General features: G+C 43.5%; 1 long non-coding RNA gene across 1 annotated transcript; it reads left to right on the top strand.

Annotated features, from left to right (window-relative positions):
* The first annotated feature begins 649 nt into the window (after positions 1–649).
* LOC124619838 lies at positions 650–21171 on the top strand. The gene is made up of 2 exons (XR_006980141.1): positions 650–1020; positions 20997–21171. It is a non-coding gene; the product is annotated as an uncharacterized LOC124619838 (long non-coding RNA).
* Positions 21172–26131: the final 4960 nt, after the last annotated feature.

Genomic DNA, 26131 nt, shown 5'->3' with positions numbered 1-26131 from the left:
TGAATATTCCAGGAGACAGGTGTTTGGACAATTCCGAGATTGAACTTTTCCCGCAGTCTCCGAATGCCGTGAAACTCTGACTTGGCGTCAGTTAGCAAGCCGCTCCGGAAGGCTGAACGTTCGACGTTTTGTCTTGCATAGTTTCCAAAGTAGGACATCGTAATTGACATACTACATTAGAAGTTAGGAATAAACTTGCGACCAATTATTTGTGGTTTTTAAGCACAAGCACGCAAGAAACCTGACTAATTTGATTCGTACGTCAACCACTCCCTGATAAATCTCCCCTCTATTCTTCTCCACGCAGAGATCCCTGTCTCTGGCTAAAAGCATCCATATCGTTACCATCTGTCTTCTAACGTCAGCTGCCCCCCTCCAACCCGGTCGCCCGGGAGATCACTCGTCATCTCCTGGAGTCCAGCAGAGAGACTCGAACATGACGGGAGTCTACGTTGCGTAATCCACCTTACCGACAACTTAGCTGCTTCATCATGTTTGTCTGTTACATCTTTCTTCTTGTGCGAAGTCATTACGTAACGACACTAAAACGGAAACACTGCTCCAAGATCGCCAGTAATTGAATTCTCACCTGTCTGTTGGTTTTTCCGTGTGCATTTTCGAGAAAGGAACACGGAAAGACGAATACCGTTCTGCGTGGTGTCACCGCGTAACTGGTTTCTATTTGCATAATGCACTCTCTCGCAACATTTCCAGAGATTAGCGTGACGTTATTTCCGTTGAGCTGAGGCTACAAAGGCAGACGCTAAGCCGTCAGTACGTTATTCTGTGCAGCGAACTAGTACCATGCGTATGTCGGTGCGCGTACTGTGCGTCATTATGGTGCTCCACGTCAGCGCGGCCAGTACGTCGGACAACCGTACGGCGCCGTCCCACACAGCAATCGACTTGCCGCCTCCGTCCGGAAGAGCGCCTGGTGCGGCTATTACACTGCCTCCCAGGTGCCCGGACGACACGACTAACGTCAACGGAAAATGCGTACGCACCATTCATATACAAGATGTAAGTAAACTCAATCATTCGCTAAAACTCTTATATCATTATGCAAACGGGTTGTCTGGTTCTGGTGTACAATTCTTTAATTTACCGTATCAGCATGAGGTGCACCGTCTGAGTTGCACTTCTCTCACGACATGGCTGTTTTGTTTTAATCGCCACCTACGAGTTCTCTGATTATCGGTTTGGAACAACAATTATACACTGAAGCGCCAAAGAAACTGGTATAGGCACGCGTATTCAAATACAGCGATATGTAAACAGGCAGAATACAGCGCTGCGGTCGGCAACGTCTATGTAAGACAACAAGGGTCTGGCGCAGTTGTTACATCGGTTACGGCTGCTACAATGACGGCTTATCAAGATTTAAGTGACATTGAATGTGGTGTTACAGTCAGCGCGCGAGCGGTGGGACACAGTATCTTCGAGGTAGCGATGAACTGGGGATTTTCCTGTACGACCATTTCACGAATGCGCCCTGAATATCAGGAAACCGGTAGAACATCAAATCTCCGAAATCGCTGGGGCCAGAAAAAGGTCCTGCAAGAACGGGACCAACGACGACTGAAGGGAATCTTTTAACCGTGACAGAAGTACAACTCTCCCGCAAATTGCTGCAGATTTCAGTGCTGGACCAACAACAAGTGTCAGCTTGTGAACCATTCAACGAAATATCATCGATATGAGCTTTCGGAGATGAAGGTCCACTCGTGCACGGTTGATGAGTGCACCAGGCCTCGCCTGGGCCCGTCAACACCAACATTGGACGTGTACGGGTATGGAGACAACCACATGAACCCATGGACCGTGCATGTAAGTAGGGGACTGTTCAAGCTCCTCGAGGCTCTGTAATGGTGTGGGGCGCGTGCAGCTAGCGTGATATGGGAGCCCTCAAACGTCTAGATACGTCTCTGACAGGTGACACGTGCGTATGCATGCTGTCTGATCACCTGCGTCCATTCGTGTCCATTGTGCATTCCGACGGACTTGGTCAATTCCAGCAGGACAATGCGACACCCCACACGTCCAGAATTGCTACAGAGTGGCTCCAGGAACATTCTTCTCAATTTAAACACTTCCACTGGCCACCAAACTCCCCATACATGAACATTACTGAACATACCTGGGATGCTTTGCAATGTGCTGTTCAGAAGAGATCTCAACCCACTCGTACTCTTACGGAATTATGGACAACCCTGCAGGATTCATGGTGTCGGTTCTCTCCAGCACTACTTCAGACATTAGTCGAGTCGATGCCACGTCGTGTTGTGGCACTTTTTAAGTTCTTTCATGTAAATTTTCGAAAATTTAACTACTCGGTGTTGAGTTTTCTTGACGTGGAACTCACAACTTACGCAGTCAAGGAATATCTTATGTTTAAAACATCAGTATAAAATTAGATGATTTTGTTTAGCTCTGTCCCATTTTTCCCTATGGAAAACGAAATAATTGGAAAATTACAGAATTAAAAATTTCCGTTATTAAGCTAAGAAATGTTCATGAAGATAGGGTGAAAAAGCTTGCAAAGTACGAGAAAGGAAGAATATCGGACTAAATTAAGACCGGAAGTAACGTGCTCCTAAGATGGCATAAAATAAAGAAGAAGAAGAAACACTCAAACAGAATAACATAAATTTTTATTTTCATTCGTTCCATTCAGTTCAGCAGATTCACATTTTTATTAAAACTATAACAGTTCAGCATGTCTAGTTCTTTTTGATTCTGCTAAAAGGTTTTAAAGCCCTGGACAATTTCCTTAAAAGATTAATAATAGATACTTCTGCTGCTATCTAACACTTTAAAACTCTATTTCTGTTACAGAGGAATGTCTTTGTATTGCTTATTTCAAAAGAAACAAAACCGATTTTCACGATGATTCTGGAGGATTTGAATTTTCCACGACCAGTTGATTTAGATTTCTTCTTAGAGGTCTTACTAAGAACGCAAGGGAAGCGAATTAACGTGTAAGGGAGGGGAGGGGGCGAGAGAGAAAGCCAAATGCTGTGTGTCTCTTGTGTGGCCAACCTTCTCCCGTGTTTCGTCGTATCTGTCACTGAAAGAAGTGAAGCACCAAAAGTAATTAATTTGCAACGAAAGGTCAAGAGTTAATTTATCACAGAAGGCACATGCGTTTTCTGGAACGTCCGACTGTGCACATAATGTTGTTGTGTGATGGACCAAAAATATACTGGCGGGTTACAGTGTGAAGTGTAGACTACCTTATTAATTTTTAATTCCATGCCTGATACTTGTTGAAGATGTAAGCGTGAGGGTAGCGACACTAGGGTGAACGACATTTTTTAAATTAAGGATTTCATTCGCCACACATGTGAGATGTGATGTAATCGTCCTAACTGATTAACACTATGTAATGACAATTAAATTCATTATTGCAATGCCGCATATTGACAACGCTTGATTCAATACCGAAAGTACCATTGATAGTACACACGAAACGCCAAGTTATTTACAACTTGGACAGAAATAAGACTGCCGTTGTAACAGTCGAAGTACATGAAACATGAAAGGTTTCACTTCTGTCACGTTGACCGATTCTCTTCAGTCGTCGTTGATCTAGTTCTTGCAGGTTATTTATCCGGCGGCAACAATGTCAGAGATTTGATGAACTACCAGATTATGATATTCAAGGTACGCTCGTGTAGTGGCCGTACGGGAAAATCCCCATTTTAAAAAAAATGGTTCAAATGGCTCTGAGCCCTATGCGACTTAACTACTGAGGTCATCAGTCGCCTAGAACTTAGAACTAATTAAACCTAACTAACCTAAGGACATCACACACATCCATGCCCGAGGCAGGATTCGAACCTGCGACCGTAGCGGTCGCCCGGCTCCAGACTGTAGCGCCTAGAACCGCACGGTCACACCGGCCGGCTATCCCCATTTTATCGCTACCTCGGAGATGCTGTGCCACGTCGCTCGTGCGCTGACTATAACATCACGTTCAAACTCACTTAAATCTTGATAACCTGCCATTGTAGCAGCAGCAACCGACCTAACAACTGTTGTCTTATATAGGGATTGCCAATCGCAGCGCAGCATTTTGCCTGTTTACATATCTCTGTATTTGAATACGCATGCCTACACTAGTTTCTTTGACGCTTCGGTGTAGATTCATGTGAACCTACGATTTCATAGACAAACTTTTAATTTTAGAATGATTTTGTAACGATCGCAATTATGGAAAAAAGTGCGACAAATCAGTACCGAAACACATTTATTCTCCTGACAATGAAAAACGTAAAATATAGCACTCAAGTTCTGAATATAACATTTGGAAAATGTTTTGAGCTGTCACGTACCAACCTTTTTTCTTTCCATGAAGTTGCCTGGGACATAAACGGCCCACTACTAGCAGAATTACTAGATGTGTAGTAATGTTTCAGAACAATGTCTATGATATGTAAGAAAATACAATTCACAGATTCTTGGAATGGAGAAGGCGATGATTTGACCTCTTTTTTGTGAAACAAACATAATATGGCACCTACAAACACACCTCCCCACTTGATCACTCAAAACCTTCTTTGTACCAATTCCGTGGTCCGATGTACTTTTCCGCACGTTCCGAAAGCGCCTCGCTACATGGCAGCACTAGAATCATTTGAGATACAAACGTCCCAACGCTGAAAACTGCGCGTTACTTTAGTGGGACGTGCACTAAGGTGACCTTCAGAGGTTACGGCGTACCTCCTAACATCGCGTCAGACTTCACTTTGCTCGGCGTATTGTAGCAACTCGATGTGCGACGGACTCCACGAGTCCTTGGAATTCCTCTGCAGAAATATTGTGCAATGCTGCCTCTACAGCCGTCCGTAATTGCGAAAATGTTACCAATACAGGAGTTTATGCACGAACTGAGCTCTCGATTATCTCCCGTAAGCGTTCGATAGGATTCATGTCGGGCGATCCGTGTGCACAAATCATTCGCTCTAGCTGTCCAGAACGTTCTACAAACCATCGCGAACAATTGTGGGCCGCTGACTTGGCGCTTTGTCATCCATGTAAGTGATCTCCACGAAGGGCTGGAAATAGTCTCCAAGTAGCCGAACGTAACCATTTCCGGTCAATGATCGGTTCGGTTGCGCCAGATGATCCAGTCCATTCCATGTAAACACAGCCCACACCATTACGGAGCCGCCAGCAGCTTGCACAGTGTCTTGTTCACAACTTGCGTCCATGGCCTCGTTGGGTCTGCAACACTGGAACACTACCATTGATACTTTTCTAACCTTCATATTAGCAAAATCTTTCAAAGTGGACTCGGAATGCGTTGACTAAAAAGTATTCTTTTCTACAGCTGAAGTTGACAGTTTTGGAAAATTTCTTTTACTACTAGCTGTAGATGTATGCAAAGTGAAGATGAAGCTAAAAAAAGTGTGGGAACTATATCAATAAAATTGCTATCTGGAATGTAAGATAATGAGCTTTGTGTATGAAGAACCAACAGAAAAATTGGATCAAAATTTCTATGGGATGTGTGTATTATACTTCACAAAATAGAGATTGTCGACACCCAAGAAATGTTCAAAACAAAGCATTAATCTACACAATGGACCCAGAATGAAAACTGGCCCGTCACAGTGATAACTAAATCTCACTCCATCAAGATCGAAGGCGAACTCCTTGGAAGTTACGAACCGTGCGGGACGTTCGGCTAGGTATCTGACTGAAGTCGGGACTCACTCGGCCAGGCCACGGTTTCCAAGTAGTCTAAGCAGCAACCGATACCACCATGAACGCAGCAGGGACGCAGCAGGCGATGTCGCGCTGTTACCAGAGGCTCTCGCGTCGGTCGTCTGCTGCCAGAGCCCATTAACTGAAAATTTCGCCGCACTGTCCTAACGGATACATTCGTCGTACGTTCCACATTGATTTCTGCGGTTATTTCACGCAGTATTGCTTATCTTTTAGCATTGGCAATTCTACTCAAACGTAGCCAATTAACTCCAAATTTCGCCGCTCTGTCCTCACGGATAGCTTCGTCGTACGTTCCGCACTGATTTCTGTGGTTATTGCATACAGGGTGTTGGGGGTATAACTGCAGGTATTTTTATTGGTGACTGATGAAAGTGTACTGAACAATATTGCATCTCTGTTGACATTATCTACAGACCAATTATTATACATTACTGACCATTAAAATTGCCACACCACGAAGATGACGTGCTACAGACGCGAAATTTAACCGACAGCAAGAAGATGCTGTGATATGCAAATGATTAGCTTTTCAGAGCATTCACAGAAGGTTGGCGCCGGTGGGAATACCTACAACGTACTGACATGAGGAAAGTTTTCAACCGATTTCTCATACACAAACAGTAGTTGACCGGCGTTGCCTGGTGAAACGTTGTTGTGATGCCTCGTGTAAGGAAGAGAAATGCGAACCATCACGTTTCCGACTTTGATAAAGGTCGGATTGTAGCCTATCGCGATTGCGGTTTATCGTATCGCAACATTGCTGCTCGCGTTGGTCGAGATCCAATGACTGTTAGCAGAATATGGAATCTGTTGGTTCAGGAGGGTAATACGGAACGCCGTGCTGGATCCCAACGGCCTCGTATCACTAGCAGTCGAGATGACAGGCATCCTATCCGCATGGCTTTAACGGATAGTGCAGCCACGTATCGATCCCTGAGTCAACGGATGGGGACGTTTGTAAGACAATAACCATCTGCAAGAACAGTTCTACGACGTTTGCAGCAGCATGGACTATCAGCTCGGAGATCATGGCTGCGGTTAGCATTGACGATGCATCACAGATAGGAGAGCCTGCGATGGTGTACTCGACGACGAACCTGGGTGCACCAATCGCAAAACGTCATTTTTTCTGATGAATTCAGGTTCTGCTTACAGCATCATGGTGGTCGCATCCATGTTATGCGACATCGCGGTGAACGCACATTGGAAGCGTGTATTCGTCATCGCCATACTGGCGTATCACCCGGCGTGATGGTATGGGGTGCCATTGGTTACACGTCTCGGTCACCTCTTGTTCGCATTGACGGCACTTTGAGCAGTGAACGTTATATTTCAGATGTGTTACGACCCGTGGCTCTACCCTTCATTCGATCCCTGTGAAACCCTACATTTCAACAGGATAATGCACGACCGCATGTTGCAGGTGCTCTACGGACCTTTCTGGAGACAGAAAATGCTCGACTGCTGCCTTGACCAGCACATTCTCCAGATCTCTCACCAATTGAAAACGTCTGATCACTGGTGGCCGAGCAACTGGCTCGTCATAATACGCCAGTGACTACTCTTGATGAACTGTGGTATTGTGTTGAAGCTGCATGGGCAGCTGTATCTGTACGCGCCATCCAAGCTCTGTTTGACTCAATGCCCAGGAGTATCAAGGCCGTTATTACGGCCAGAGGTGGTTGTTCTGGGTACTGATTTCTCAGGATCTATGCACCCAAATTGCGTGAAAATGTAATAGCATGTCAGTTCTAGTACAATATATTTCTCCAACGGATACCCGTTTATCATCTGAATTTCTTCTTGATGTAGCAATTTTAATGGCCGGTAGTGTAGATATTAGGAGTAGTATGTTTGTAGGTTGGTTAGTACATCCAAGTACTTGCGGAAAGAGCAAGGCGTTAACGCTTATTTTCCCATATGCTGCAAGTCAGTTCTTGAACTGGGGATGCGTTGACGCTAAAACAGTTGGCATGTACTGACAGGTGTTGCCCACTTAGTGGAGCAGTTATGACTGTGCAGGAAACATCAGGTAGGAAATTGTGTGATGTGTTTGCAGGAAGACTGTTTCATGCAGAAAAGAAACAACTAGCACACTGCAGTGGGTCCATGTTAGCGTGCCAATGATCGTAATATCCACACCCATATTGTGAAAAGAATTATGGGAGCCTGGCTTTGGGCATCTGCCATACTCCACTGTAATAACTGAGGACCAGGTATGTTGCGAAATTATAATTTTTCACCTCAAACAAATTAAGTACACAACGAAACATCATTACATCCTCGATGGTTTATATAAAAAGAACTGCAATGTCAGGCAGGTGTCGAAAAGAATGTGGAAACAATCACTGATCCTGTCATCGTGGGTAGTTTTCATTGGAATTTGAGATCTTGAGTAACTTTTATGCCCTGTGTAATTGTTAATCACTGCCTGACACCTATGAGGCAAGTTCAATGTAAGTCTACAAAGGTCACCCTGTGGTGTCCAATCCCATTCTTCAATGTGAGCCCACGAGATTTCTTGGAGAGTCTGTGGTGGAACGAGACGACCTCTAACAAGTCTGTGAAGCGTGTCCCAATTATGCACCATGGGGTTTAGATTGCGACACACCACTGGCCGTTCCATTACTTCAATGTCCAGGCTTCGTAAGACATTAGTGCTGGTGCCCACCACGTAGGCCCTGGATTAGCAGGAATTCAGGGCCACCATCGTATGCAGCAGCCACAACACAGTCCAACAAGATCTGTTCGATACACTGCCTGGCGGTAAGGCGACGAGGCACAAGGACAAGATCCGTGTGGTTATCAGCACTGAAGCCCCCCCCCCCCCCCCCAGCAATACGTCTGTCGATTTCCTAGACAATGTTTGGCAGGTACCTCCAGCCACAAGTCTCCGCACATGAACAAGGCCATCAACTTCCACCTGAGGCCATCTGGACTCGCCAGTAATGAAGTTGCCAGCTGACATGGGAACGGCAGAGCTGAAGGTGGGCTGCTAGCTGTTGTGTCAAGCGGAGTACTCGAACGGGACGTCTGGGTCGTGGTAGTCTTTCTCGTAGCATATCTGTTCATTACAGTCTGATCGGACACAGCGGCTCCAGTGGCCTTTTCTGTGATGTTCTTGCGGCGATCTGGCGATATCAGGGCGATGGCGCAACCCAGAGAGCGCCAGAGATCGGTCTCCACTTGGAGCTGTAATGCATCAGCGACCTTTTCCAACTAGCATTGTGTACTGACTTGTCTGTCTGTAGCGTCTCCACAACCTGACACATGAAAAGTGACATCTGCAGCAACGAAACCGAAAGTCCATCACTTTTGGATCAAACAGACCAACCGTGCAACTTGGTATATATACATGTACAGGATGTAGTGCCACTTCTGAATGTTAATGGGATGTGTGATTTTCTCCATTGCAGCTGACCAGTAGGAGGCGCATGCGCCGTGAGTCATCAGCACCAGCATCTCTTCTTGTTTCTTTTCTGGTGCTGATGACTCACGGTGCATGCGCCTCCTACCGGTCAGCTGCAATGGAGAAAATCGCACATCCCATTAACATTCAGATGTGGCACCACTATCCTGTACACGTTTATACAACGCAATTAGGAGACACAATGTGCAGGTGATGCAAAACTTGCACGCGATCCTAACGTCTGTGTGTCACATCTGCTCCTCCAGAACTGCAAATCTCGGTTGCCTGCGCTGTATGCGAATTCGGAGCTTGTTCTCCTGAGGCCAAGACAGTTCCCGTCAAACCGATTATAAACAAGATCACGATTCCGCAACATATCGAGTGTCAGGATTATTTTATTCACACAGAGGCTGGGAATTGTTAAAACATGCAGCTGTATTTGCATGCTGCTTGCTTTCACTGTATCTCAACGAGCGTTCGTAAGTACTACTTCGGACGAAATGTGAATGTTTCAATGGATGCAAGTCAAAAGTAACCTCTTGTGGACGGGAGTTCACTTGAATGCATTGTGCTCTATTGATGGCTCTGAGCACTATGGGACTCAACTTCTGAGGTCATTAGTCCCCTAGAACTTAGAACTAGTGAAACCTAACTAACCTAAGGACACCACACACATCCATGCCCGAGGCAGGATTCGAACCTGCGACCGTAGCGGTCTCGCGGTTCCAGACTGCAGCGCCTAGAACCGCACGGCCACTTCGGCCGGCGCTCTACTGATGCACTCCGCTTTTGTAGGTGCACTAGTTGCAAACCCGAAATTCCTAGGACATTCATTTTGCAAGTTTTCTATTAGAATGAGAAAAATGAACTGTGACTGCAGTGTAATATCGCAGTAAGATCCTGTACGCTGGGCAAAGGTGCTTCGCGTGTCTGGAATGCGATTTTGTAAACGTCTTTATGGGAATGTCCGTTCGTAGTTTCATGGATGGTGATTTTCTTTTCCTACAGCCGTTTGCGTTTCGAAGTTGACAGCTGTCAAAACCGTAGCCAGAAATTAGAGGTTTCCTTAAACTGCCTCGACTATAGCAGTGTCGTAGCAGTAAAGAATTAATACATAAAAACTTCATGCACGATACTGCAGTTTTTCACACATGATAGTGTTTACGACGTTATATTTCCTGAGTTCTGTGTAGTACCATGAGGTAATGGTGGCCGGCCGGGGTGGCCGAGCGGTTCTAGGCACTTCAGTCCGGGACCGCGCGACTGCTACGGTCGCAGGTTCGAATCCTGCCTCGGGCATGGATGTGTGTGATGTCCTTAGGTTAGTTAGGTTTAAGTAGTTCTAAGTTCTAGGGAACTGATAACGTCAGATGTTAAGTCCCATAGTACTCAGAGCCATTTGAACCATTTTTGAGTGTAATATTGTAGGTGCACACGCAGAGATTACAAAAGTCGTGGGAAACCTCCTGATATCGTGTCCGACTTCCTTTTTCCCGGCGCAATGCAGCAGCTCGACGTGGCGTGGACTCAACAAATAGTTGGAAGTGCCCTGCGGAAATACTGATCCATGCTGTCATCTATAATTGCGAAATTGTTACCGGTGCGATTATATCCGATAAATGTTCGATTGCATTCATGTTGGGCGATCTGATTGACGAAATCATCCGCTCATACTGTGCAGAATGTTCTTCAAACCAATCGCAAACAACTGTCACCCAGTGGCACTGTGGATCCATAAAAACCATCTTTGTTTGGGAACATGAAATCATTGAACGAGGTCAAATGGTAATTGAGTGGTTCAGTTGGACCAGAGGACCCAGTCAGTTCTATGTTGACACAGCTCACTCCATTATGAAACAGTCATCAGCTTGCACAGTACCTTGTTAACAACTTGCGTCCGTGCCTTTGTGGATTCTGCGCCACACAGCAACCCTACCATCGGCTCTTATCAAATGACATCGGGACTCACCTGACCAGGCCACCGTTTCCAGTCGTCTAGGTTTCAACCGATACCGTTACGAGCCCAGAACAGGCTCTGCAAGCCATGTCGCGCTGTTAGCAAAGGCACTCGCGTCGGTCGTCTGCTTTCGTTTTAGTAAATTAATCAGTTTTGAATTTACTCTCCCTCCACAGAAAAGGATTACTGCCTTATACAAGGATTCATGCTATAAAACTGACAGAAAATACTCTACGTTCAATTTCAATCGTGGTGTTACTGAAGACTTTACAAATCACTATTTTATCCGCAGCTCGTGGTCGTGCGGTAGCGTTCTCGCTTCCCACGCCCGGCTTCCCGGGTTCGATTCCCGGGGGAGTAAGGGATTTTCTCTGCCTCGTGATGACTGGATGTTGTGTGATGTCCATAGGTTAGTTAGGTTTAAGTAGTTCTAAGTTCTAGGGGACTTATGACCATAGATGTTAAGTCCCATAGTGCTCAGAGCCATTTGAAATCACTATTTTCTCTTTTTCCCTTCTCTCATCAGTCTTAAACTAACTCTTAATCTCAGAGTAACATTTGCACATGCGTCCACAATTAACTGTTGTATGTATCCCTATCGATGTCTTCCCCTGCAGTTTTTATCCCCCACAGAACAGTCTAGTACCATGATGTCTTAACACGTGTCCTGTCACCCTGACAGTTCTTCTGGTCAATACTTTGCACATGTTCCTCTCCTCGTCGATTCTGCGGAGACCCTTACATCTTCATTACTTACTGTATCAGTCCCCCTAACTCTTAACACCACGCCTCAGTCGATTCGATCCTCTTCTTTTCCGGTTTCCCCACAGTCCATGAGTCACCTCGGTATGTTACTGTGCTACACGCGTGCATTCTCAGAATATACACTCCTGGAAATGGAAAAAAGAACACATTGACACCGGTGTGTCAGACCCACCATACTTGCTCCGGACACTGCGAGAGGGCTGTACAAGCAATGATCACACGCACGGCACAGCGGACACACCAGGAACCGCGGTGTTGGCCGTCGAATGGCGCTAGCTGCGCAGCATTTGTGCACCGCCGCCGTCAGTTTCAGCCAGTTTGCCGTGGCATACGGAGCTCCATCGCAGTCTTTAACACTGGTAGCATGCCGCGACAGCGTGGACGTGAACCGTATGTGCAGTTGACGGACTTTGAGCGAGGGCGTATAGTGGGCATGCGGGAGGCCGGGTGGACGTACCGCCGAATTGCTCAACACGTGGGGCGTGAGGTCTCCACAGTACATCGATGTTGTCGCCAGTGGTCGGCGGAAGGTGCACGTGCCCGTCGACCTGGGACCGGACCGCAGCGACGCACGGATGCACGCCAAGACCGTAGGATCCTACGCAGTGCCGTAGGGGACCGCACCGCCACTTCCCAGCAAATTAGGGACACTGTTGCTTCTGGGGTATCGGCGAGGACCATTCGCAACCGTCTCCATGAAGCTGGGCTACGGTCCCGCACACCGTTAGGCCGTCTTCCGCTCACGCCCCAACATCGTGCAGCCCGCCTCCAGTGGTGTCGCGACAGGCGTGAATGGAGGGACGAATGGAGACGTGTCGTCTTCAGCGATGAGAGTCGCTTCTGCCTTGGTGCCAATGATGGTCGTATGCGTGTTTGGCGCCGTGCAGGTGAGCGCCACAATCAGGACTGCATACGACCGAGGCACACAGGGCCAACACCCGGCATCATGGTGTGGGGAGTGATCTCCTACACTGGCCGTACACCACTGGTGATCGTCGAGGGGACACTGAATAGTGCACGGTACATCCAAACCGTCATCGAACCCATCGTTCTACCATTCCTAGACCGGCAAGGGAACTTGCTGTTCCAACAGGACAATGCACGTCCGCATGTATCCCGTGCCGCCCAACGTGCTCTAGAAGGTGTAAGTCAACTACCCTGGCCAGCAAGATCTCCGGATCTGTCCCCCATTGAGCATGTTTGGGACTGGATGAAGCGTCGTCTCACGCGGTCTGCACGTCCAGCACGAACGCTGGTCCAACTGAGGCGCCAGGTGGAAATGGCATGGCAAGCCGTTCCACAGGACTACATCCAGCATCTCTACGATCGTCTCCATGGGAGAATAGCGGCCTGCATTGCTGCGAAAGGTGGATATACACTGTACTAGTGCCGACATTGTGCATGCTCTGTTGCCTGTGTCTATGTGCCTGTGGTTCTGTCAGTGTGATCATGTGATGTATCTGACCCCAGGAATGTGTCAATAAAGTTTCCCCTTCCTGGGACAATGAATTCACGGTGTTCTTATTTCAATTTCCAGGAGTGTATTTGATACAAGTTCACTTTGTTTGTAGTGAGGACTGAGTTCTTTGCCTGTGCTAGTGTGCTCTTTGTGTCCTCCTTGCTTCGTCCGTCACTTGCTATTTTGCCTCCAGTGTAACAGAATTCCCTCACTTCGTCTTCTTTGTAGTCCATGTTTTTCATGTTAAGTTAGTCTCACTTCTCCTACTTCTCATTACTTTCATTTTTGTTTGATTTACTATCATTTCATGTTCTTTTCTCATCACACCGTCCGTTCCAGTCGAGCAGGTTCCCCCGTATGTGGTACTCACTTGTGTTGTGGATAGCAACGTCGTAGGGCTACCAAGTCTGTTGCAGCAGTGTTACCATAATTCCCACCAGAAACTTACCGCCGTCCTCGATATTTGCTTAGCATGTTTTTACCCTTCATGTCTCCTGTCAAGTCAATACTTCCTATCTATCGTTCACCGACGCTTGGTTGCCTTCTTCTGAACACAGTGTCATTTAGCTCATCTAAAACCACAAACGCTAGATATACGAGAAATCATAGCCAGATGACACTTGCGAACTTAATACAACAAATTATTTGTAGCAGGGCACACCGTGAACGGTAACTTACAAATTACACATATTCCTGAAACGTACCGGATACGCTGTCATCACATAATGTAATATTCACCTGATTGGTAGGCTGAGGGATTTGGAACACATGTTTCAAGTTAGACTTAAAATCCCCTCTACAAATGTCAGATAATTTTATTTCACTCACAAGGCACCCCTCGAGTGCGAGATAGCAAGTTCAGTCTTTAGCAAGGCTCATTTGAAAGTGTTGTGTTAACAATTTTAACAGGAAAAAAATTCGCTGCTAATGTCTTACCACATGCGTCACGAGGACGACAGAAAATGAGTGTCAGGGAGCTACAGAAATTGACCTTCTATGGGATTTGTGTATTACACGTCACAAAATGGACATCGTCGACATTTAACAAATGTCCACAACGAACCATTAACTTACATAATGGACCCAGAATGAAAACTGGTGCCCCACAGTGATCACTCAAGTTCACACCATCAAGATCGAAGGCGAACTCCTTGGGAGCTGCAAACCGTACTGGACGTTCAGATTGAATGTACAATCACGTTGCAACGGGGTGATGACAACTGATAGAATGCATGCTTCCGAAAGCGAAACAGTTTCTCGTGGATCTTAGCGTGAAACTGGATATCCTTTAAAGCGTACCTGCAGATAGTGTGGTAATACGTTTTATGGGCATGGAAAAAAAAACATCCGGAAGCTGAATTTGCCCAGTCGTTCCAGGTGGTGTGAACTGTAATGTCGCACGCTTTTTTTGGGATGGATCGTTTGCTCCAAAGGAATATGATTTTTGTACGCAGACCAGGAATCACGCAAGTTATTTTGACCAGGTATTGGCCGAAAGTCGTGCTCATACCATAGTTATAGTTCTCTTAGGCCCATTTTACCATCCTCACTTGCTCTAACGTAAACATGCCCTTCCGCCGTCGAAAGTTCAAGCATGCGAGAAAGAATCGTAGGGAGCAGAGGATCTTCAACATCTTACAGCACAATAAATAACTTTCCAGCCAATTTACCATCCAGAGTAAGAGTCAGCATAATTGTATACAAGTGAGTTAAGGCATTGATGTTAGTTGAGCTTGTTACAACTCTCTTGGTACCTCTAATTTCGAGGGTTCCTTTCATATGCATTTCGTGTTCAAATCCCGATTGGTGGGAGTTGAAAACAAATTCCTTACTGTATGATGGGATAAGTTTGTTTATCCAATCTACAAATTCTCGGGCCGATTGTGCAGTTTGCTGTGCGTTGTGAAGTTGACGATTTGTTTGAAATTTCATCTTACCCCTTCCAATTCTGCAGCATTGTTTGAAGCTATGCAACAGTTCACTGTTTCCCTTGAAATCACTGTAATCTACATCGCGCTCAATTTCGTGTGCATAACGTAGAAGATCACTATCACACACATCCTGTGAAGTGTATCGAGCGTTCTCGGAACGCGAGAACACCAGCTTTTGTAACAAGTGCGGATTCTCCTCTCTTAAATATCCGTATTTTTTCTTATGCACAACACGGTCATAGTGCTACGTATTTATTCGAAATCTGTTCATAATTATTCTTGTACTATGCTGCGGATGGTCTTCCATGTACGTAGTTGTGTTTACCGCCCGCTCATGGACAAGGCTTGTCGTTTACTACGTCTCATGGGAGACGGGATCTGTGGCTCCCCGTCTGATAAGGATCATGAACCTCGTGGCTCGACATCTGTTTCAATATCACTTTCATTAATTAAGCACATATAGTCTCCTATGTACTCCACCGTACATTGTCCACGCAGTCGAGCAGATATGACACCAAACATTGCATTGATTCATCCTGCAGAAACGCTAATATTTCATCTGCCATTTCTTTCTCTCTCTGTAAATTTCCTTGGGTTCCCTTCAGACGAAATGTCAACTTCGGAAACTGTTGTAGATATAATGCAAGGTTAGCTTTGTTTATTGTGGCCATTTCTCTGCTTTGTGTCATCGCCTGTAGTGCTATAGCACTGTTGTGAGTTACTCGTCGACTAAGCAGCTCAACTCTGCTCCGTAGCCTCATGCTCTGCACACCACCGAGCCAGGTGGCGCAGTGGACCCGCATTCGGGAGGACGGCAGTTCAATCCCGCGTCCGGCCATCCTGATTTAGGTTTTCCGTGATTTCCCTAAATCGCTCCAGGCAAATGCCGGGATGGTTCCTTTGAAAGGATACAGCCGACTTCGTTCCCCATTCTTCCCTAATCCGATGAGACCGATGACCTTTCTGTCTGGTCTCCTCCCCCAAACAACCAAACTCTGGACACCACTGGATACCTCCAGTCCCGCCGCCTGTTGCCATTAGCAGCCAATATCGTGGTTGCCTGGTAGACAATATTTGGTGCGTCGAATGCCATAAACACCATTGGCCTTTTGTGACCTCGCACTCCAGGGGTTCTTTGTGAGTTAATCTTGAATGTTTTTTGTGGCTGTATTTTGAACTCCATTCCTCCGTAATCTCCATGTTCATCGATACTCTGGAAAAGAGAGCTGTTGATAAAATATCGATGTATCGGCTTTTACCAAAAGTATCGATATATACAGGGTGATTCACGAAGATTTACAAATATTTTATTATGTTATTCTACAAGTAAAACTAAAGAAAAAAGTTTCATATAAACATAGGTCAGCAAATATTTAGTTACGAAGTTACAATATAAGATTTTGCCTGAAATTTAGCAACTTCCCTAATATGAAACCATCGAAAAACTGTACAAGGTTAAAGTAAATCACGATTTCCATTTATTTTGTTGTTATTGATCTGGTGAATCTAATAAAGCATTTCCCAGACGTGTATCTGCAGTACTTTTGGAAACATCAAGAGAAGCAAGAATTTATTAACTACTTGTCCCAATTTATTTTTTAAATTCCAGAAAATTCTCAAAGTTTTCAACAGAAGTTGTAGAGAATTTAAGTTTGGAAAAATGATTTTAATAACGTTAACTGAAACTGTATGATGTGTCAGATAATTTGCGTTTATTTAGGCATCCCTATTTCATAAATAATCTACAAACTATGTGGTTTCACTTAAATACACTGTTGTTATTATGTTCTTTCTCTGGACAATACAGAAAACTCATTTCAAGGGTAGGAAACGACTGAAACAAACCAGTAACGATACCCAACAATGACATAAACATTTCTGCATTCTTAATGGAAAGAAACAAATTTACTTGTATAATAATCTTTGCTTCTCTGGATGTTCTGGAAAACTGCTGCAGATACACGTTTGGGACGCGTTTTATTAGATTCACTAGACCAATAACAATAAAATAAATGGAAATCATGCTCAACTTCAGCCTCGTACAGTTTTGTTTTTACTTGATATTAGTGAAATTGCTAATCAGGCAAAATCTTTTATTAGCCATAACTCCGTAACTAAACATTTGCGGACCTATGTTTATGTGAAATTTTTTCTTTACTTGTAAAATAACATATTAAAATATTTCCTTATTTTCGTGAATCACCCCGTACAGGCGATGTTTCTTACCCCCATATATCGATATATGGACATCAAAACAGCAATATCGAGCCCCGATATTTTTATTTTTATTATATTTTTTTCACAATTTCCGGATAACATTTGAAGCTGCTCATTTGAAATTGTAGTAAAACGTAATTTTACTTTCACTGTTCGAAGGAGTCTTACTACTTTTTGAGCTTTCGTCACGTCCAAACCTTCTCTGTGACTGTGTGAAACAAGTGTATGTGGCATAAAAGATGAAGTACGATCGCACTGGGGTGAACAGTGTGAATTGGACAGTAAGATTTCCCACGTGAAGAAACAGCAAACCAGTTTTGTTAAAAAACAATTTGCAAATCTTCGTGAATCACCCTGTATAGGCGATGTTTCTTATCCCGATACATCGATATGTTGTAGTGGTCTTCAGTCCTGAGACTGGTTTGATGCAGCCCACCACGCTACTCTATCCTGTGCAATTCTCTTCATTTCCGAATAACTACTGCCACCCACATCCTTCTGAATCTTCTTACTGTATTCATCTCTTCGTCTCCCTCTACAATTTTTACCCTCCACGCTGCCCTGCAATACTAAATTGGTGATCCCTTGATGCCTCAGAACATGTCCTACCAACCGATCCCTTCTTCTACTCAAGTTGTGCCACAAATTTCTCTTCTCCCCAATTGCATTCAGTACCTCCTCATTAGTTATGTGATCTACCCACCAGCATTTTTCTGTAGCACCACATTTCGAAAGCTTCTATTCTCTTCTTGTTTAAACTATTTATCGTCCACGTTTCACCTCCATGCATGGCTACACAGACATACAAATACTTTCAGAAACGACTTCCTGACACTTAAATCTATACTCGATGTTAACAAATTCCTCTTCTTCAGACACGCTTTCCTTGCCATTGCCAGTCTACATGTTATATCCTCTCTAGTTCGACCATCATCAGTTATTTTGCTCCCCAAATAGCAAAACTCATGTACTACTTTCTCATTTCCTAATCTAATTCCCTCAGCATCACCCGATTTAATTCGACTACATTTCACTATCCTCGTTTTGCTATTGTTGTTGTTCATCTTATATGCTCCTTTCAAGATACTGTCCATTCCGTTCAACTGCTCTTCCAGGTCCTTTGCTGTCTCTGACCGAATTACAATGTCGTCGGTGATCCTCAAAGTTTTTATTTCTTCTACATGGATTGTAATTAATTCACCCAATTTTTCTTTTATTTCGTTTACTCCTTGCTCAATATACAGATTCAATAACATCATGGATAGGCTACAACCCTGTCTCACTCCCTTCCCAACCACTGCTTCCCTTTCATGCCCCTCGACTCTTATAACTGCCGTCTGGTTTCTGTACAAATTGTAAATAGCCTACCACTCCCTGTATTTTACCCCTGACACCTTCAGAATTTGAAAGAAAGTATTCCAGTCAACATTGTCAAAAGCTTTCTCTATACAAATGCTAGAAACGTAGGCTTGCCTTTCCTTAATCTATCTTCTAAAATATGTCTTAGGGTCAGTATTGCCTCACGTGTTCCAACATTTCTACGGAATCCAAACTGATCTTCCTCAAGGTCGGCGTCTACCAGTTTTCCATTCGTCTGTAAAGAATTCGCGTTAGTATTTTGCAGCCGTGACTTATTAAACTGATAGTTCGGTAATTTTCACATCTGTCAACACCTGCTTTCTTTGGGATTGGAATTATTATATTCTTCTTAAAGTCTGAGGGTATATCGCCTGTCTCATACATCTTGCTCATCAGATGGTACAGTTTTGCCAGGGCTGGATCCCCAAAGGCTATCGATATATGGATATCAAAACAGTAATTTTTAACGCAACTTGGAAATGTTCAATTGTGTGTGAAATCTTATGGGACTTAACTGCTAAGGTCATCAGCCCCTAAGCTTACACACTACTTAACCTAAATTATCCTAAGGACAAACACACACACCCATGCCCGAGAGAGGACTCGAACCTCCGCCGGGACCATGACTGCAGCGCCTTAGCCCGCTCGGCAAATCCTGCGCGGCAACGCAACTTGTGTGCTATTTCTTCACACCGACATTCTTCAAAAACAGTTGCTGAAAATGACGAACAAAAATCTAATTAAGACAGGTCTTTGTCGTGGGCGGAGACTTGTGAGGGGAAATGTGATCGGCGCTCGGCGCTACCAGCAGAAACTGCAACCCTTAGCTTCACCACGCAATAATGACACTACAACTACTAGGTCGCTGCAGTTTTCAAAAATGAAAAAAATAGGGATGTTGACATAAAGTGTTCCACCGGCCTGTGTGGCCGAGCGGTTCTAGGCGCTTCAGTCTGGAATCGAGCGACCGCTACGGTCGCAGGTTCGAGTCCTGCCTCGGGCATGGATGTGTGTGATGTCTTTAGGTTAGTTAGGTTTAAGCAGTTCTAAGTTCTAGGGGACTGATGACATCAAATGTTAAGTCCCATAGTGTTCAGAGTCACTTGAACCATTTTTGAAGTGTTCCGGACAAATCCGATGTGTGACAACACCGAACGACGGACCCATCGGACACATTTTACATGCATTTATGATTGTTATCAAAGTGGTTATCGCCAAGTGTGAACGTGCATCGTTTACCTCTCAGTTCTTGCTCTAAGGGCGATAAGCAGGCTGCTAGCTTGCTGATTTACAGAATACCTAATGATAAACCAATACTTAAATATACAGCTCTAAAACCGGCAGTATATTTACAATGTGCTGCCGATATTTTTATAACTAAGTACGTCGATATTTATTCCGTCGATTTATCGATACTTTCTTTCGATATATTGAATTCCCTGTACTTACAAAAATATCAAGAGTCCTACTGGAAACCACTGTGCATTGTATGGCACAGAGCACTTCCCACTGTACTAGATATTGTTATTCTTCTCATTCAAACAGCACGCGGGGCTGTCCAAACGATACTGTGTGCGCTGTAACTCGTCTGAGCTCGTCTTAGCGATCACTACGGATGCGATACGTAGGAAACTAAAGCTTTCCTGAAAAAACGAAAAAGGATAGAACTCAAATAAATTTTGACGATAGAAAGTCTTGTCTGAAAGTAATTGTCCGGTATGTAGGATCGTTCGGAAGTGAAACATGGACGATAAACAGTTGAGACGAGAACCCTTCGAGCTTTAGTTATTAAGTAGTGTGGGTACGGTAACCAATGAAGACTCACTGAAGCGAGGCAGGGAGAAAACCTATTTATGGCACCGCTTGACTAAAAGTTGTGGACATTGATAAGGCACATGGTGAGGCACTGAGGAATTAATCCTCAATTTGGAAATTGTTGGCAGGGGAGTTGGGGGGGGGGGGGTGTAGGCGTTAAATTTGTGAACCCAAGCAGGTACTAGTTCGTGCAGGTTAAAGCGGTTCTACGCACATTAAGAGGCATGCAGAGACAAGAGTAGTGTGGACACCTGCATTGAGACCAGTACCCCAACTAAATACGACAACTTTACATAACTGATTTGCACTTATATTACTTGAGATTAAATAAATTGTCCGCTTTCTTTTCAGAACCGGGAAAACTGAAGACCATCAGGCTGGCGGGCTGTATCCAGCTAGGAATGAGGAACATTCGCTCAAGGGTGCGCTTCGTCGCACAAATTAAAAAAAAACGCATGTATGGACACCAGTACTACACAAAGACGAATGTAAAATTTTGTAATAAAAATGCAAATATTTTCAGCAATGTAAAATAAGTTCACAGAACATAAACAACTCTTGCCAAAGAGTTGAATACTCATGGACCATAGAATGTTTGATGAAATATGTGCTGTTCACTCATTTACAAAATAAAAGAACGATATTCCACCAGCAAATATCAGGCTATTGTTGTCATTGCAGATTATGAGGAGATACTTCAGGTATTCAGAAAGATAAATGTTAATAATCGTTGAGCATATACTTACAGATAACTGCAAGGAGACACATTTTTAAATAGTTATTTATTCCACAAACCGGTTTTCGAACCTTCCCAGGCTCATCTTCAGATGTTATACAGGATGTTACATGGCTATTTCATAGTGTAGTGCTGGAAGCTGACTCTACGACAAGAATATGGACTCTGCTTTAACGAATCACAATGACTATTGTTCATATGGCGATTTGGATCTAAAAATTAATTATACACTCACTGCGAACAGTGTTAATATCCATCTGTTCGCAGTGAGTGTAGAATTTTGTGATGTATAATTGCTAAAACATCACCCACTTTTTACAAGATGTGTACACGTATGTACCAGAGTTACAGACCTTTCCCTGCATCCATCATGTGATATACAGCTGATGTTTGTTGCAAAGACTCCTTCGTATGAAGATATGACACTCTTTGCTCAGAGAAATTACTTGTTTTTGTTTGCCTGTAATAAAGTCGATGTATAAGTTAAAATGAATACCCATCAATAAAATAAGTTAATAAAATACTACACGAACAAATTTCAAATAACCTTGTGTCTTATTTCTAGTCTTACATTAACATATAATATAGTCGATGCGTCCGGCGGGGTCATGGATTTTCTCTGCCTCGTGATGACTGGGTGTTGTGTGATGTCCTTAGGTTAGTTAGGTTTAAGTAGTTCTAAGTTCTAGGGGACTGATGACAATAGATGTTAAGTCCCATAGTGCTCAGAGCCATTTGAACCATTTTGAGTCGATGCGTCGCCAAATTTTTGTAATCAGAACGGCGTTAGCATGAACGTCAGGAATAAAATAAGGTTGTAGTACTTGCGGATAATTGCAGCTGTTCGTATGGACATGAAATTTGCATTTAAAGACAAAAACAAAACTTCAAATGAACTGCTGACTTATTTCAGTTTTTATGTTAGTGTGTTCTGGAACATTCGTAAAAGCAGACACTGTTTATTACAGCTAAAGGTATTGTGTACGTAAGTATCGATTTATTTTAACAGAAGCATGCTTGGGCATTTAGCCATATAGTACTGGACTTATACCGTGGTACGATATTTACATCGACATCAATGTTGTTGGGATGTAAGATGACTATAGAAAGAGATGGGGGGGGGGGGGGGGGGGTACATTGCGGAGTAGTATTGGGAGGGGAGGGATTATGGAATAAATATTTCGAGAAACTGATAGGTTGCTGTATTCTGTGTTTATTTTGAATAAACAATCACAGATTCTAAATATTCGTAATGTGTAAGCTTAACCTTTGAACATGATCCGTCGCTTTTAAATATAAATTTATGAACATAATAACATTGAATTTTTATTAGTGGCTTTGTACTCTTCCCTAAGATTCTAAAATTGCTGATGTTCTAAGACTGCTGCCATGTACTGTTGGTAAATTTAACTGTCAACAAGTGCTGACTCGCATATTATTCTTGCAAATATTTCAGTATTTTTTGATTTGCCTTATAGTCACTTTCAGTTGCTTTGATGTTATCAGTTTTTTGGCGTCTTGCTCATATTTACATGTGAAGAGTAGAAATTGGAAAATTTCTAAGTTCCATTTTTTCACAGAACACGTCTTCAGTGCTGTTGTGTTCCTGGTACTCTTTTACCTCTCCCTAGGCAAGAATAACACACAGGAGAATGGAAAAGAAAATTGAGGATGTGTCACATCGCGATCAATTTGGCTTTAGGGAAAGTAAAGGCACCAGTGATGAAATTCTGATGTTGTGGTTGATAATGAAAGCAAGACTTAAGAAAAATCAAAACACGATCATAGAATTTGTCGACCTGGAAAAACCGTTCGACAATGTCAAATGGTGCAAAATATTCGAAATTCTGAGAAACATAGGGATAACCTATAGGGAGAGACGGGTAATATACGTTATGTACAAGAGCCAAGAGGAAATAATACGAGTGGACGACCAAGAACGAAGTGTTCGGATTAAAAAAGCTGTAAGACAGGGTTGTAGTCTTTCCCCCTACTGTTCAATCTGTACACCGAAAAAGCTATGATGGAAATAAAAGAAACGCTTAGAGTGGAATTAAAATTCAAGGTGAAAGGATATCAATGATACGATTCACTGATGACATTTCTATCCTGAAAGAAAGCGAAGAAGAATTACATGATCTTCTGAATGGAATGAACAGTCTACTGAGTACAGAATATGGATTGAGAGTAAATCGAAGAAAAACGAATGTAATGAGGATTGATAGAAATGAGAACCGTGAGGAACTTAACATTAGGATTGATGGTCACGAACCAGATGAAGTTCAGGAATTCTGCTACCTAGATAGCAAAGTGACCAATGACGGACGGATTGAGGAGGACGTAAAAAACAGCACTGGAAAAAAGGACATTTCTGCCCAAGAGAAGTCTGTTGGTATCAAACATATGTCTTAATTTGAGAAAGAAATTTCTAAGACTCTACGTTGGGAGCACACCATTGTATTGTAGTGAAACATGAACTGTAAACAAACCGGAACAGAAGAGAATCGAAGCATTTGAGATGTGGTGCTATAGACGGACGTTGAAAATTAGATGGACTGATAAGATAAAGAACGAGGAGGTTCTGCACAGAATCATCGAGGAAAGGAATATGTGGAAAACACTGACAAGGGGAAGGGACAATATGACAGGACGTCTGTTAAGACATCAGGGAGTGACTTCCATGATATTATAGGGAGCTGAAGAGGGCAAAAACTGTAGTGGAAGGGAATGATTGGAATACATCCAGCAAATAATTGAGGACGCAGGTTGTAAGTGCTACTTTTAGATGAAGAGGTTGGCACGGGAGAGGAATTCGTGGACGGCCGAATCAAACCAGTCAGAAGACTGATGACTCAAAAAAAAAGAAAAAAAAGGGAAAAAAAGTAGACTTGATCCAGGTGCAACACGACGGAGAAAATCTGTCAGACATGCGTCAGTAGACGGTACACAGCCTTCGTGCCAAACGCGCTTCCCTCTTGCGCTCGAATATTTAATAAGGTACCAGAAATGGTTTTTGTTGTTTACAGTTCTGCTAGTTAGAAGCCTAATGCTGTATTTGCATTCTTGTGTTCTCACAAATAGAAAATAGCATCTCAGCATTAATGGCAGTTGTAATAAAATCTTCTCTTCTGCTATTTTGTCGAAAACGGGCCTTTTTGCTACTATGACTGTGTACAAAATTGATGTGTACAAAGCCGAATCTTGCAAACGCAGTAAAAAATCAGGAAAGATGTGGGCAGAAGGGAGGAAAATAAAAAGTGAATACACAAGATGTTTTTGGGAAGAAAGAAGAAAGAGAGAGCAGAAAGTTAATGAAGACTTTTCATGTTTTAGTGCTATTGTCAAGGGAGAATCAGCGATAATAATAATAATAATTAGCGCCGTTACCGATTTCGAAGAGACGGGGTCATCTACAAACGGCTGTTCATGTTTACATCCGCTGTTGTTTACATTAGTTGTTGCAAAAATGAGCCAACAAAGAAGTTCTTATTGGTACGTACATTAGTCAGTTTCCTTGGCAGTTCGAACGTTCTTAACAGAGCATGTATTTTGTAAATGAATTTTTATTTTTTGCGGTAAAGCGATGAGTTGTGTAATTCTGTAGTATCCGAATATTTCTCAGTTGTCTGGATCGAAATCAGTTATGTACAATCAGAGGTATGTAACTTTTTCATTGTCCTAACAAGTGTCAGAGTTGGCACTTAGTATCAGTTCCACTTTCGCTCTTAATATGTAGATATCACGCTTGACACATTTGTCCTTACAAATTTCGCGAATAGTGACTCCGTTTTCATAATATGTTACTTTTATCGTGGCCAAAAGCAGTACATTTTAAGTACCTAAACGTTCAAAAGTCAAAAACACGATAGAAGGCATTCTGAAGTCAGAAAGATGACGTCTAAGACGGTGTGACGCTTGCTTGTTTGCATCAACTGATTTTAACCTCGAACCTGTCGTTCTCATAGTCATCAGGAGCTTAACTCTAGGTAACGGATAAAAGAGACGAAAACATGCAAAGTGGTTTCAACGGCGAAATTTTTAAAAAAATCCTGACTACTGGTCATTATATTGCAACATCACGGAGGACGGCTGATGACGAAATCTTTTGATGAGGCATGGAGGCACGTCATTCCGTGGTGCTCCAACACAGTGCCAGAGTGCGCCAGCCGTAATGTGTGGGCTGTGAGTGGTCGATTGCGGCCGGCCTGTTTTCAGTGGGTGAGAGATGTGGATCCGTGCTTGAGTAGGGCAGAGATTGTGCTCGTGTGCTACATCGTGCGTACATAAAAGTATGTGCCACACTCGATGCCAATTTGACCGTACTTGCGGGTCGCCTCCATCCTGCTGCACATTTTAACGACGAGCAGCATATTTCATTTTGATTCTGTCACCCTGTCACCTTTCATTACGATCTCCTCTATCCGGACAAAATTTGTTGTCAACAGTTACATAATGAAACAAATCAACATTTATGCTGTGTACCAGGCGCGTGTAGCAACAGTAGCTACACCAGTCCCTCCTTTGTCAGAATATCTATTTTCTTGACATGCACTCATAGAATTTACTATTCGTACACAGTTGTTCATGTAGAAAAATTGTATTTATTACAACTGAAGATCACAACCAGAGATATTATTCAGTAAACTAACAGTATGAGGTTTCCTTCCTTATCTGTACATATAAAGGGATCAACTAAATTAGCTCTCTGCAAAAAGTAGATAAAAATGCTGTATCAGCTAGCTTCACACAA

This window comes from Schistocerca americana, chromosome 6, assembly GCF_021461395.2.
Source record: "Schistocerca americana isolate TAMUIC-IGC-003095 chromosome 6, iqSchAmer2.1, whole genome shotgun sequence".
NCBI classification, from domain to species: domain Eukaryota; kingdom Metazoa; phylum Arthropoda; class Insecta; order Orthoptera; family Acrididae; genus Schistocerca; species Schistocerca americana.
Note: the sequence above shows the minus strand (reverse complement) of the source record. Positions and strands in the feature narration are given on the sequence as shown.